This window comes from Lissotriton helveticus, chromosome 1_2, assembly GCF_964261635.1.
Source record: "Lissotriton helveticus chromosome 1_2, aLisHel1.1, whole genome shotgun sequence".
NCBI classification, from domain to species: Eukaryota; Metazoa; Chordata; class Amphibia; order Caudata; family Salamandridae; genus Lissotriton; species Lissotriton helveticus.
In genome coordinates, this window is record NC_136058.1 from 377,675,998 (window position 1) to 377,688,993 (window position 12,996).

Below are 12,996 nucleotides of genomic sequence, written 5' to 3' on the forward strand. Positions count from 1 at the left end.
TCGGGCACAGCCCTGGTCGGGCTTAGATCACTGGAGCCTTTTGTGACCAAGAACTCCGGAAGCCTAGGGTCAGGCCTGTTGCACAGGCATATTGTGCCTTGCCAATCCGGGATTGTTGTGTTTCAGGGCCTAGCCATCAATACTCCTGGGATTTCTTTCCCTGAGAACCCTCTTGTCCCTGTCCTCCCACAAGCCCCTGCTTTTATGTAAAATAAAGTGTGCACCATGGGCCTTCCCCTATTTGCTCTCTCCCCAATCTCTTTCTCCAAAGCTGAGCTCTGAAGGTAAATGTATCTATCTGAGTGAGGGGCTAGGGAGGGCCTTTCCCAGCAGTCTTACAAGTCAAGAGTTCAGAGAAAGCACCTGCTATGGGAGGGAGACTTTGCTCACAGAAAAGTCAAGTCTAACATAACACATCTGATGGGCAAGGCACACGCCTTACTGGCTGGTAGCACACCTACAGAGGAGCAGGGAGCTATGCTAAGCAGGCAACAGAAAAGTCATGTATGTGTCTCATACACTGGGACCGGTAGTAATACTGACTCTAAGACCATTAGACAGTAGTCTATTCATCATTACGTCCAACAATAACAAGACACTAAGCAAATGAGAAATGCTGTATGGCATAAAGACGCATTATATAACACAAGCTCCAGGCAGGCACACAATTATCAAGATATATATTGAGTCTCAGGAACTGTGCTACAGTTATTAACCTCTGTGGTGCAAATGGTTAGCGCGTTCGGTTGTTAACAGAAAGGTTGGTGGTTCAAGCCCACCCAGGGAAGTATCCTTTTTGCCGGCATGAAACACTTTAATGAAACACAGATACGTACCTCTGCTCTCTCCTGCTTAAGACCCTTTATCTGAACATTTCAATCCTCTGCGTTCTCTCTGCACCTGCAGTCAATTTCATAATTAGGATAGAAAACAAAAGGCCTAGCCCTGTAATACAACTGTAGGCATATGAGGAGGGGAAAATAAGTCAAAAGGCCATCAGCATTTGTTGATCTGGCTTGAAGGCTGTAAGTGTAAGGACCTTGTGGCGCAACGGTAGCGCGTCTGACTCCAGATCAGAAGGTTGCGTGGTCAAATCACGTCGGGGTCACTGCTTACCATTTTATTCCCCACTGAGTTCATATATTTCCTTTCGAAAACAAAGTCAAAGGAACGCAGCCTTGCATTGGCCGGGAATCGAACCCGGGCCTCCCGCGTGGCAGGCGAGAATTCTACCACTGAACCACCAATGCTTCACATGGAGAGTTCACAGGCATAGCTCTGTCCAAGACAGTGATCAGGTGCACACACTTAAATTGTACACATATGAACAAAGTGTGCGCAGCAGACATGACAACGCCAAAGTTTCACATGATGATGGCTTATATAAGACAAGCTCCAGGCAGGCACATACATATCAAGATATATATTGAGTCTAAGGAAAGATGCTGTAGTCACTTGTCTCTGTGGCGCAATCGGTTAGCGCGTTCGGCTGTTAACCGAAAGGTTGGTGGTTCAAGCCCACCCAGGGACGTATTATTTTGCCTGAATGAAACACTTGAATGGAAAACAGATACATACCTTTGCTCTCTCCTGCTGGACACCCTTTCCCTGAATATTTCAATTCTCTGCGTTCTCTCGGCACCTGCAGTCAATTTCATAATTAGGATAGAAAACAAAAGGTCAAGCTCTGTAATACAACTGTAGGCATATGAGGAGGGGAAAATAAGTCAAAAGGCCCACAGCATTTGTTGATCTGGCTCCGAAAGCTGTAAGTGTAAGGACCTCGTGGCGCAACGGTAGCGCGTCTGACTCCAGATCAGAAGGTTGCGTGTCCAAATCACGTCGGGGTCACTGCTTACCATTTTATTCCCCACTGAGGTCATATATTTCCTTTCGAAAACAAAGTCAAAAGAAAGCAGTCTTGCATTGGCCGGGAATCGAACCCGGGCCTCCCGCGTGGCAGGCGAGAATTCTACCACTGAACCACCAATGCTTCACATGGGTTGTTCACAGGCAGAGCTCTGCCCAAGACAGTGATCAGGTGCACACACTTAAATTGTACACATATGAACAAAGTGTGCGCAGCAGACATGATAACGCCAACGTTTCACATGAAGATGGCAAGAATCAGATGCAGGAGACTATAACTATGAATGTCTTTGCATTTGCTGAGGTCACTGGCTTGGGACTAGAGTTGTGTTTATCAGGGCATGATGGCAGGCTGCTCCCGACAAAAGTGGTTCACAGAATGCACCCGCCAGATCACCAGCACTATTGTGTTTCAGATTATCTCACTGAACTCTCCTCCTGGAAAATCCTTCCCACTGGCTTTCCCAGATTCTGTGTCCTCCCCTAAATGCTGGGGTAAAACGGGCAGAGTTCTGCGCCCTGCGTCCCTTTACGCGTCCCTAACGCGCTCCCATCGCGGCCTACAGCCCTGGTCGGGCACAGCCCTGGTCGGGCTTAGATCACTGGAGCCTTTTGTGACCAAGAACTCCGGAAGCCTAGGGTCAGGCCTGTTGCACAGGCATATTGTGCCTTGCCAATCCGGGATTGTTGTGTTTCAGGGCCTAGCCATCAATACTCCTGGGATTTCTTTCCCTGAGAACCCTCTTGTCCCTGTCCTCCAACAAGCCCCAGCTTTTATGTAAAATAAAGTGTGCACCATGGGCCTTCCCCTATTTGCTCTCTCCCCAATCTCTTTCTCCAAAGCTGAGCTCTGAAGGTAAATGTATCTATCTGAGTGAGGGGCTAGGGAGGGCCTTTCCCAGCAGTCTTACAAGTCAAGAGTTCAGAGAAAGCACCTGCTATGGGAGGGAGACTTTGCTCACAGAGAAGTCAAGTCTAACATAACACATCTGATGGGCAAGGCACACGCCTTACTGGCTGGTAGCACACCTACAGAGGAGCAGGGAGCTATGCTAAGCAGGCAACAGAAAAGTCATGTATGTGTCTCATACACTGGGAACGGTAGTAATACTGGCTCTAAGACCATTAGACAGTAGTCTATTCATCATTACGTCCAACAATAACAAGACACTAAGCAAATGAGAAATGCTGTATGGCATAAAGACGCATTATATAACACAAGCTCCAGGCAGGCACACAATTATCAAGATATATATTGAGTCTCAGGAACTGTGCTACAGTTATTAACCTCTTTGGTGCAAATGGTTAGCGCGTTCGGTTGTTAACAGAAAGGTTGGTGGTTCAAGCCCACCCAGGGAAGTATCCTTTTTGCCGGCATGAAACACTTTAATGAAACACAGATACGTACCTCTGCTCTCTCCTGCTTAAGACCCTTTATCTGAACATTTCAATCCTCTGCGTTCTCTCTGCACCTGCAGTCAATTTCATAATTAGGATAGAAAACAAAAGGCCTAGCCCTGTAATACAACTGTAGGCATATGAGGAGGGGAAAATAAGTCAAAAGGCCATCAGCATTTGTTGATCTGGCTTGAAGGCTGTAAGTGTAAGGACCTTGTGGCGCAACGGTAGCGCGTCTGACTCCAGATCAGAAGGTTGCGTGGTCAAATCACGTCGGGGTCACTGCTTACCATTTTATTCCCCACTGAGTTCATATATTTCCTTTCGAAAACAAAGTCAAAGGAACGCAGCCTTGCATTGGCCGGGAATCGAACCCGGGCCTCCCGCGTGGCAGGCGAGAATTCTACCACTGAACCACCAATGCTTCACATGGAGAGTTCACAGGCATAGCTCTGTCCAAGACAGTGATCAGGTGCACACACTTAAATTGTACACATATGAACAAAGTGTGCGCAGCAGACATGACAACGCCAAAGTTTCACATGATGATGGCTTATATAAGACAAGCTCCAGGCAGGCACATACATATCAAGATATATATTGAGTCTAAGGAAAGATGCTGTAGTCACTCGTCTCTGTGGCGCAATCGGTTAGCGCGTTCGGCTGTTAACCGAAAGGTTGGTGGTTCAAGCCCACCCAGGGACGTATTATTTTGCCTGAATGAAACACTTGAATGGAAAACAGATACATACCTTTGCTCTCTCCTGCTGGACACCCTTTCCCTGAATATTTCAATTCTCTGCGTTCTCTCGGCACCTGCAGTCAATTTCATAATTAGGATAGAAAACAAAAGGTCAAGCTCTGTAATACAACTGTAGGCATATGAGGAGGGGAAAATAAGTCAAAAGGCCCACAGCATTTGTTGATCTGGCTCCGAAAGCTGTAAGTGTAAGGACCTCGTGGCGCAACGGTAGCGCGTCTGACTCCAGATCAGAAGGTTGCGTGTCCAAATCACGTCGGGGTCACTGCTTACCATTTTATTCCCCACTGAGGTCATATATTTCCTTTCGAAAACAAAGTCAAAAGAAAGCAGTCTTGCATTGGCCGGGAATCAAACCCGGGCCTCCCGCGTGGCAGGCGAGAATTCTACCACTGAACCACCAATGCTTCACATGGGTTGTTCACAGGCAGAGCTCTGCCCAAGACAGTGATCAGGTGCACACACTTAAATTGTACACATATGAACAAAGTGTGCGCAGCAGACATGATAACGCCAACGTTTCACATGAAGATGGCAAGAATCAGATGCAGGAGACTATAACTATGAATGTCTTTGCATTTGCTGAGGTCACTGGCTTGGGACTAGAGTTGTGTTTATCAGGGCATGATGGCAGGCTGCTCCCGACAAAAGTGGTTCACAGAATGCACCCGCCAGATCACCAGCACTATTGTGTTTCAGATTATCTCACTGAACTCTCCTCCTGGAAAATCCTTCCCACTGGCTTTCCCAGATTCTGTGTCCTCCCCTAAATGCTGGGGTAAAACGGGCAGAGTTCTGCGCCCTGCGTCCCTTTACGCGTCCCTAACGCGCTCCCATCGCGGCCTACAGCCCTGGTCGGGCACAGCCCTGGTCGGGCTTAGATCACTGGAGCCTTTTGTGACCAAGAACTCCGGAAGCCTAGGGTCAGGCCTGTTGCACAGGCATATTGTGCCTTGCCAATCCGGGATTGTTGTGTTTCAGGGCCTAGCCATCAATACTCCTGGGATTTCTTTCCCTGAGAACCCTCTTGTCCCTGTCCTCCCACAAGCCCCAGCTTTTATGTAAAATAAAGTGTGCACCATGGGCCTTCCCCTATTTGCTCTCTCCCCAATCTCTTTCTCCAAAGCTGAGCTCTGAAGGTAAATGTATCTATCTGAGTGAGGGGCTAGGGAGGGCCTTTCCCAGCAGTCTTACAAGTCAAGAGTTCAGAGAAAGCACCTGCTATGGGAGGGAGACTTTGCTCACAGAGAAGTCAAGTCTAACATAACACATCTGATGGGCAAGGCACACGCCTTACTGGCTGGTAGCACACCTACAGAGGAGCAGGGAGCTATGCTAAGCAGGCAACAGAAAAGTCATGTATGTGTCTCATACACTGGGACCGGTAGTAATACTGGCTCTAAGACCATTAGACAGTAGTCTATTCATCATTACGTCCAACAATAACAAGACACTAAGCAAATGAGAAATGCTGTATGGCATAAAGACGCATTATATAACACAAGCTCCAGGCAGGCACACAATTATCAAGATATATATTGAGTCTCAGGAACTGTGCTACAGTTATTAACCTCTGTGGTGCAAATGGTTAGCGCGTTCGGTTGTTAACAGAAAGGTTGGTGGTTCAAGCCCACCCAGGGAAGTATCCTTTTTGCCGGCATGAAACACTTTAATGAAACACAGATACGTACCTCTGCTCTCTCCTGCTTAAGACCCTTTATCTGAACATTTCAATCCTCTGCGTTCTCTCTGCACCTGCAGTCAATTTCATAATTAGGATAGAAAACAAAAGGCCTAGCCCTGTAATACAACTGTAGGCATATGAGGAGGGGAAAATAAGTCAAAAGGCCATCAGCATTTGTTGATCTGGCTTGAAGGCTGTAAGTGTAAGGACCTTGTGGCGCAACGGTAGCGCGTCTGACTCCAGATCAGAAGGTTGCGTGGTCAAATCACGTCGGGGTCACTGCTTACCATTTTATTCCCCACTGAGTTCATATATTTCCTTTCGAAAACAAAGTCAAAGGAACGCAGCCTTGCATTGGCCGGGAATCGAACCCGTGCCCCGCGTGGCAGGCGAGAATTCTACCACTGAACCACCAATGCTTCACATGGAGAGTTCACAGGCATAGCTCTGTCCAAGACAGTGATCAGGTGCACACACTTAAATTGTACACATATGAACAAAGTGTGCGCAGCAGACATGACAACGCCAAAGTTTCACATGATGATGGCTTATATAAGACAAGCTCCAGGCAGGCACATACATATCAAGATATATATTGAGTCTAAGGAAAGATGCTGTAGTCACTCGTCTCTGTGGCGCAATCGGTTAGCGCGTTCGGCTGTTAACCGAAAGGTTGGTGGTTCAAGCCCACCCAGGGAAGTATTATTTTGCCTGAATGAAACACTTGAATGGAAAACAGATACATACCTTTGCTCTCTCCTGCTGGACACCCTTTCCCTGAATATTTCAATTCTCTGCGTTCTCTCGGCACCTGCAGTCAATTTCATAATTAGGATAGAAAACAAAAGGTCAAGCTCTGTAATACAACTGTAGGCATATGAGGAGGGGAAAATAAGTCAAAAGGCCCACAGCATTTGTTGATCTGGCTCCGAAAGCTGTAAGTGTAAGGACCTCGTGGCGCAACGGTAGCGCGTCTGACTCCAGATCAGAAGGTTGCGTGTCCAAATCACGTCGGGGTCACTGCTTACCATTTTATTCCCCACTGAGGTCATATATTTCCTTTCGAAAACAAAGTCAAAAGAAAGCAGTCTTGCATTGGCCGGGAATCGAACCCGGGCCTCCCGCGTGGCAGGCGAGAATTCTACCACTGAACCACCAATGCTTCACATCGGATGTTCACAGGCAGAGCTCTGCCTAAGACAGTGATCAGGTGCACACACTTAAATTGTACACATATGAACAAAGTGTGCGCAGCAGACATGATAACGCCAACGTTTCACATGAAGATGGCAAGAATCAGATGCAGGAGACTATAACTATGAATGTCTTTGCATTTGCTGAGGTCACTGGCTTGGGACTAGAGTTGTGTTTATCAGGGCATGATGGCAGGCTGCTCCCGACAAAAGTGGTTCACAGAATGCACCCGCCAGATCACCAGCACTATTGTGTTTCAGATTATCTCACTGAACTCTCCCCCTGGAAAATCCTTCCCACTGGCTTTCCCAGATTCTGTGTCCTCCCCTAAATGCTGGGGTGAAACGGGCAGAGTTCTGCGCCCTGCGTCCCTTTACGCGTCCCTAACGCGCTCCCAACGCGGCCTACAGCCCTGGTCGGGCTTAGATCACTGGAGCCTTTTGTGACCAAGAACTCCGGAAGCCTAGGGTCAGGCCTGTTGCACAGGCATATTGTGCCTTGCCAATCCGGGATTGTTGTGTTTCAGGGCCTAGCCATCAATACTCCTGGGATTTCTTTCCCTGAGAACCCTCTTGTCCCTGTCCTCCCACAAGCCCCAGCTTTTATGTAAAATAAAGTGTGCACCATGGGCCTTCCCCTATTTGCTCTCTCCCCAATCTCTTTCTCCAAAGCTGAGCTCTGAAGGTAAATGTATCTATCTGAGTGAGGGGCTAGGGAGGGCCTTTCCCAGCAGTCTTACAAGTCAAGAGTTCAGAGAAAGCACCTGCTATGGGAGGGAGACTTTGCTCACAGAGAAGTCAAGTCTAACATAACACATCTGATGGGCAAGGCACACGCCTTACTGGCTGGTAGCACACCTACAGAGGAGCAGGGAGCTATGCTAAGCAGGCAACAGAAAAGTCATGTATGTGTCTCATACACTGGGACCGGTAGTAATACTGGCTCTAAGACCATTAGACAGTAGTCTATTCATCATTACGTCCAACAATAACAAGACACTAAGCAAATGAGAAATGCTGTATGGCATAAAGACGCATTATATAACACAAGCTCCAGGCAGGCATACAATTATCAAGATATATATTGAGTCTCAGGAACTGTGCTACAGTTATTAACCTCTGTGGTGCAAATGGTTAGCGCGTTCGGTTGTTAACAGAAAGGTTGGTGGTCCAAGCCCACCCAGGGAAGTATCCTTTTTGCCGGCATGAAACACTTTAATGAAACACAGATACGTACCTCTGCTCTCTCCTGCTTAAGACCCTTTATCTGAACATTTCAATCCTCTGCGTTCTCTCTGCACCTGCAGTCAATTTCATAATTAGGATAGAAAACAAAAGGCCTAGCCCTGTAATACAACTGTAGGCATATGAGGAGGGGAAAATAAGTCAAAAGGCCATCAGCATTTGTTGATCTGGCTTGAAGGCTGTAAGTGTAAGGACCTTGTGGCGCAACGGTAGCGCGTCTGACTCCAGATCAGAAGGTTGCGTGGTCAAATCACGTCGGGGTCACTGCTTACCATTTTAGTCCCCACTGAGTTCATATATTTCCTTTCGAAAACAAAGTCAAAGGAACGCAGCCTTGCATTGGCCGGGAATCGAACCCGGGCCTCCCGCGTGGCAGGCGAGAATTCTACCACTGAACCACCAATGCTTCACATGGGGAGTTCACAGGCATAGCTCTGTCCAAGACAGTGATCAGGTGCACACACTTAAATTGTACACATATGAACAAAGTGTGCGCAGCAGACATGACAACGCCAAAGTTTCACATGATGATGGCTTATATAAGACAAGCTCCAGGCAGGCACATACATATCAAGATATATATTGAGTCTAAGGAAAGATGCTGTAGTCACTCGTCTCTGTGGCGCAATCGGTTAGCGCGTTCGGCTGTTAACCGAAAGGTTGGTGGTTCAAGCCCACCCAGGGACGTATTATTTTGCCTGAATGAAACACTTGAATGGAAAACAGATACATACCTTTGCTCTCTCCTGCTGGACACCCTTTCCCTGAATATTTCAATTCTCTGCGTTCTCTCGGCACCTGCAGTCAATTTCATAATTAGGATAGAAAACAAAAGGTCAAGCTCTGTAATACAACTGTAGGCATATGAGGAGGGGAAAATAAGTCAAAAGGCCCACAGCATTTGTTGATCTGGCTCCGAAAGCTGTAAGTGTAAGGACCTCGTGGCGCAACGGTAGCGCGTCTGACTCCAGATCAGAAGGTTGCGTGTTCAAATCACGTCGGGGTCACTGCTTACCATTTTATTCCCCACTGAGGTCATATATTTCCTTTCGAAAACAAAGTCAAAAGAAAGCAGTCTTGCATTGGCTGGGAATCGAAACCGGGCCTCCCGCGTGGCAGGCGAGAATTCTACCACTGAACCACCAATGCTTCACATGGGTTGTTCACAGGCAGAGCTCTGCCCAAGACAGTGATCAGGTGCACACACTTAAATTGTACACATATGAACAAAGTGTGCGCAGCAGACATGATAACGCCAACGTTTCACATGAAGATGGCAAGAATCAGATGCAGGAGACTATAACTACGAATGTCTTTGCATTTGCTGAGGTCACTGGCTTGGGACTAGAGTTGTGTTTATCAGGGCATGATGGCAGGCTGCTCCCGACAAAAGTGGTTCACAGAATGCACCCGCCAGATCACCAGCACTATTGTGTTTCAGATTATCTCACTGAACTCTCCTCCTGGAAAATCCTTCCCACTGGCTTTCCCAGATTCTGTGTCCTCCCCTAAATGCTGGGGTGAAACGGGCAGAGTTCTGCGCCCTGCGTCCCTTTACGCGTCCCTAACGCGCTCCCAACGCGGCCTACAGCCCTGGTCGGGCTTAGATCACTGGAGCCTTTTGTGACCAAGAACTCCGGAAGCCTAGGGTCAGGCCTGTTGCACAGGCATATTGTGCCTTGCCAATCCGGGATTGTTGTGTTTCAGGGCCTAGCCATCAATACTCCTGGGATTTCTTTCCCTGAGAACCCTCTTGTCCCTGTCCTCCCACAAGCCCCTGCTTTTATGTAAAATAAAGTGTGCACCATGGGCCTTCCCCTATTTGCTCTCTCCCCAATCTCTTTCTCCAAAGCTGAGCTCTGAAGGTAAATGTATCTATCTGAGTGAGGGGCTAGGGAGGGCCTTTCCCAGCAGTCTTACAAGTCAAGAGTTCAGAGAAAGCACCTGCTATGGGAGGGAGACTTTGCTCACAGAGAAGTCAAGTCTAACATAACACATCTGATGGGCAAGGCACACGCCTTACTGGCTGGTAGCACACCTACAGAGGAGCAGGGAGCTATGCTAAGCAGGCAACAGAAAAGTCATGTATGTGTCTCATACACTGGGACCGGTAGTAATACTGGCTCTAAGACCATTAGACAGTAGTCTATTCATCATTACGTCCAACAATAACAAGACACTAAGCAAATGAGAAATGCTGTATGGCATAAAGACGCATTATATAACACAAGCTCCAGGCAGGCATACAATTATCAAGATATATATTGAGTCTCAGGAACTGTGCTACAGTTATTAACCTCTGTGGTGCAAATGGTTAGCGCGTTCGGTTGTTAACAGAAAGGTTGGTGGTCCAAGCCCACCCAGGGAAGTATCCTTTTTGCCGGCATGAAACACTTTAATGAAACACAGATACGTACCTCTGCTCTCTCCTGCTTAAGACCCTTTATCTGAACATTTCAATCCTCTGCGTTCTCTCTGCACCTGCAGTCAATTTCATAATTAGGATAGAAAACAAAAGGCCTAGCCCTGTAATACAACTGTAGGCATATGAGGAGGGGAAAATAAGTCAAAAGGCCATCAGCATTTGTTGATCTGGCTTGAAGGCTGTAAGTGTAAGGACCTTGTGGCGCAACGGTAGCGCGTCTGACTCCAGATCAGAAGGTTGCGTGGTCAAATCACGTCGGGGTCACTGCTTACCATTTTAGTCCCCACTGAGTTCATATATTTCCTTTCGAAAACAAAGTCAAAGGAACGCAGCCTTGCATTGGCCGGGAATCGAACCCGGGCCTCCCGCGTGGCAGGCGAGAATTCTACCACTGAACCACCAATGCTTCACATGGGGAGTTCACAGGCATAGCTCTGTCCAAGACAGTGATCAGGTGCACACACTTAAATTGTACACATATGAACAAAGTGTGCGCAGCAGACATGACAACGCCAAAGTTTCACATGATGATGGCTTATATAAGACAAGCTCCAGGCAGGCACATACATATCAAGATATATATTGAGTCTAAGGAAAGATGCTGTAGTCACTCGTCTCTGTGGCGCAATCGGTTAGCGCGTTCGGCTATTAACCGAAAGGTTGGTGGTTCAAGCCCACCCAGGGACGTATTATTTTGCCTGAATGAAACACTTGAATGGAAAACAGATACATACCTTTGCTCTCTCCTGCTGGACACCCTTTCCCTGAATATTTCAATTCTCTGCGTTCTCTCGGCACCTGCAGTCAATTTCATAATTAGGATAGAAAACAAAAGGTCAAGCTCTGTAATACAACTGTAGGCATATGAGGAGGGGAAAATAAGTCAAAAGGCCCACAGCATTTGTTGATCTGGCTCCGAAAGCTGTAAGTGTAAGGACCTCGTGGCGCAACGGTAGCGCGTCTGACTCCAGATCAGAAGGTTGCGTGTTCAAATCACGTCGGGGTCACTGCTTACCATTTTATTCCCCACTGAGGTCATATATTTCCTTTCGAAAACAAAGTCAAAAGAAAGCAGTCTTGCATTGGCTGGGAATCGAAACCTGGCCTCCCGCGTGGCAGGCGAGAATTCTACCACTGAACCACCAATGCTTCACATGGGTTGTTCACAGGCAGAGCTCTGCCCAAGACAGTGATCAGGTGCACACACTTAAATTGTACACATATGAACAAAGTGTGCGCAGCAGACATGATAACGCCAACGTTTCACATGAAGATGGCAAGAATCAGATGCAGGAGACTATAACTATGAATGTCTTTGCATTTGCTGAGGTCACTGGCTTGGGACTAGAGTTGTGTTTATCAGGGCATGATGGCAGGCTGCTCCCGACAAAAGTGGTTCACAGAATGCACCCGCCAGATCACCAGCACTATTGTGTTTCAGATTATCTCACTGAACTCTCCTCCTGGAAAATCCTTCCCACTGGCTTTCCCAGATTCTGTGTCCTCCCCTAAATGCTGGGGTGAAACGGGCAGAGTTCTGCGCCCTGCGTCCCTTTACGCGTCCCTAACGCGCTCCCAACGCGGCCTACAGCCCTGGTCGGGCACAGCCCTGGTCGGGCTTAGATCACTGGAGCCTTTTGTGACCAAGAACTCCGGAAGCCTAGGGTCAGGCCTGTTGCACAGGCATATTGTGCCTTGCCAATCCGGGATTGTTGTGTTTCAGGGCCTAGCCATCAATACTCCTGGGATTTCTTTCCCTGAGAACCCTCTTGTCCCTGTCCTCCCACAAGCCCCTGCTTTTATGTAAAATAAAGTGTGCACCATGGGCCTTCCCCTATTTGCTCTCTCCCCAATCTCTTTCTCCAAAGCTGAGCTCTGAAGGTAAATGTATCTATCTGAGTGAGGGGCTAGGGAGGGCCTTTCCCAGCAGTCTTACAAGTCAAGAGTTCAGAGAAAGCACCTGCTATGGGAGGGAGACTTTGCTCACAGAGAAGTCAAGTCTAACATAACACATCTGATGGGCAAGGCACACGCCTTACTGGCTGGTAGCACACCTACAGAGGAGCAGGGAGCTATGCTAAGCAGGCAACAGAAAAGTCATGTATGTGTCTCATACACAGGGACCGGTAGTAATACTGGCTCTAAGACCATTAGACAGTAGTCTATTCATCATTACGTCCAACAATAACAAGACACTAAGCAAATGAGAAATGCTGTATGGCATAAAGACGCATTATATAACACAAGCTCCAGGCAGGCACACAATTATCAAGATATATATTGAGTCTCAGGAACTGTGCTACAGTTATTAACCTCTGTGGTGCAAATGGTTAGCGCGTTCGGTTGTTAACAGAAAGGTTGGTGGTTCAAGCCCACCCAGGGAAGTATCCTTTTTGCCGGCATGAAACACTTTAATGAAACA

At 47.6% G+C, this 12,996-nt stretch overlaps 17 non-coding genes across 17 annotated transcripts; 10 read left to right on the forward strand and 7 right to left on the reverse strand.

The window, feature by feature from the left end:
• Window positions 1-1,179: 1,179 nt before the first annotated feature.
• TRNAG-GCC (transfer RNA glycine (anticodon GCC)) lies at window positions 1,180-1,250 on the reverse strand. The gene has a single exon. It is a non-coding gene; the product is annotated as a tRNA-Gly (tRNA).
• A 207-nt stretch (window positions 1,251-1,457) lies between these two features.
• On the forward strand, window positions 1,458-1,531 carry TRNAN-GUU (transfer RNA asparagine (anticodon GUU)). Its single transcript has one exon. It is a non-coding gene; the product is annotated as a tRNA-Asn (tRNA).
• Window positions 1,532-1,779: 248 nt separating this feature from the next.
• On the forward strand, window positions 1,780-1,851 carry TRNAW-CCA (transfer RNA tryptophan (anticodon CCA)). The gene has a single exon. It is a non-coding gene; the product is annotated as a tRNA-Trp (tRNA).
• Window positions 1,852-1,922: 71 nt separating this feature from the next.
• Window positions 1,923-1,993, reverse strand: TRNAG-GCC (transfer RNA glycine (anticodon GCC)). The gene has a single exon. It is a non-coding gene; the product is annotated as a tRNA-Gly (tRNA).
• Window positions 1,994-3,620: 1,627 nt separating this feature from the next.
• Window positions 3,621-3,691, reverse strand: TRNAG-GCC (transfer RNA glycine (anticodon GCC)). The gene has a single exon. It is a non-coding gene; the product is annotated as a tRNA-Gly (tRNA).
• Window positions 3,692-3,898: 207 nt separating this feature from the next.
• Window positions 3,899-3,972, forward strand: TRNAN-GUU (transfer RNA asparagine (anticodon GUU)). The gene has a single exon. It is a non-coding gene; the product is annotated as a tRNA-Asn (tRNA).
• Window positions 3,973-4,220: 248 nt separating this feature from the next.
• TRNAW-CCA (transfer RNA tryptophan (anticodon CCA)) lies at window positions 4,221-4,292 on the forward strand. The gene has a single exon. It is a non-coding gene; the product is annotated as a tRNA-Trp (tRNA).
• A 71-nt stretch (window positions 4,293-4,363) lies between these two features.
• TRNAG-GCC (transfer RNA glycine (anticodon GCC)) lies at window positions 4,364-4,434 on the reverse strand. The gene has a single exon. It is a non-coding gene; the product is annotated as a tRNA-Gly (tRNA).
• A 1,903-nt stretch (window positions 4,435-6,337) lies between these two features.
• On the forward strand, window positions 6,338-6,411 carry TRNAN-GUU (transfer RNA asparagine (anticodon GUU)). Its single transcript has one exon. It is a non-coding gene; the product is annotated as a tRNA-Asn (tRNA).
• A 248-nt stretch (window positions 6,412-6,659) lies between these two features.
• Window positions 6,660-6,731, forward strand: TRNAW-CCA (transfer RNA tryptophan (anticodon CCA)). The gene has a single exon. It is a non-coding gene; the product is annotated as a tRNA-Trp (tRNA).
• A 71-nt stretch (window positions 6,732-6,802) lies between these two features.
• Window positions 6,803-6,873, reverse strand: TRNAG-GCC (transfer RNA glycine (anticodon GCC)). Its single transcript has one exon. It is a non-coding gene; the product is annotated as a tRNA-Gly (tRNA).
• A 1,611-nt stretch (window positions 6,874-8,484) lies between these two features.
• TRNAG-GCC (transfer RNA glycine (anticodon GCC)) lies at window positions 8,485-8,555 on the reverse strand. Its single transcript has one exon. It is a non-coding gene; the product is annotated as a tRNA-Gly (tRNA).
• A 207-nt stretch (window positions 8,556-8,762) lies between these two features.
• TRNAN-GUU (transfer RNA asparagine (anticodon GUU)) lies at window positions 8,763-8,836 on the forward strand. Its single transcript has one exon. It is a non-coding gene; the product is annotated as a tRNA-Asn (tRNA).
• Window positions 8,837-9,084: 248 nt separating this feature from the next.
• Window positions 9,085-9,156, forward strand: TRNAW-CCA (transfer RNA tryptophan (anticodon CCA)). Its single transcript has one exon. It is a non-coding gene; the product is annotated as a tRNA-Trp (tRNA).
• Window positions 9,157-10,909: 1,753 nt separating this feature from the next.
• TRNAG-GCC (transfer RNA glycine (anticodon GCC)) lies at window positions 10,910-10,980 on the reverse strand. The gene has a single exon. It is a non-coding gene; the product is annotated as a tRNA-Gly (tRNA).
• A 207-nt stretch (window positions 10,981-11,187) lies between these two features.
• On the forward strand, window positions 11,188-11,261 carry TRNAN-AUU (transfer RNA asparagine (anticodon AUU)). Its single transcript has one exon. It is a non-coding gene; the product is annotated as a tRNA-Asn (tRNA).
• Window positions 11,262-11,509: 248 nt separating this feature from the next.
• On the forward strand, window positions 11,510-11,581 carry TRNAW-CCA (transfer RNA tryptophan (anticodon CCA)). Its single transcript has one exon. It is a non-coding gene; the product is annotated as a tRNA-Trp (tRNA).
• Window positions 11,582-12,996: the final 1,415 nt, after the last annotated feature.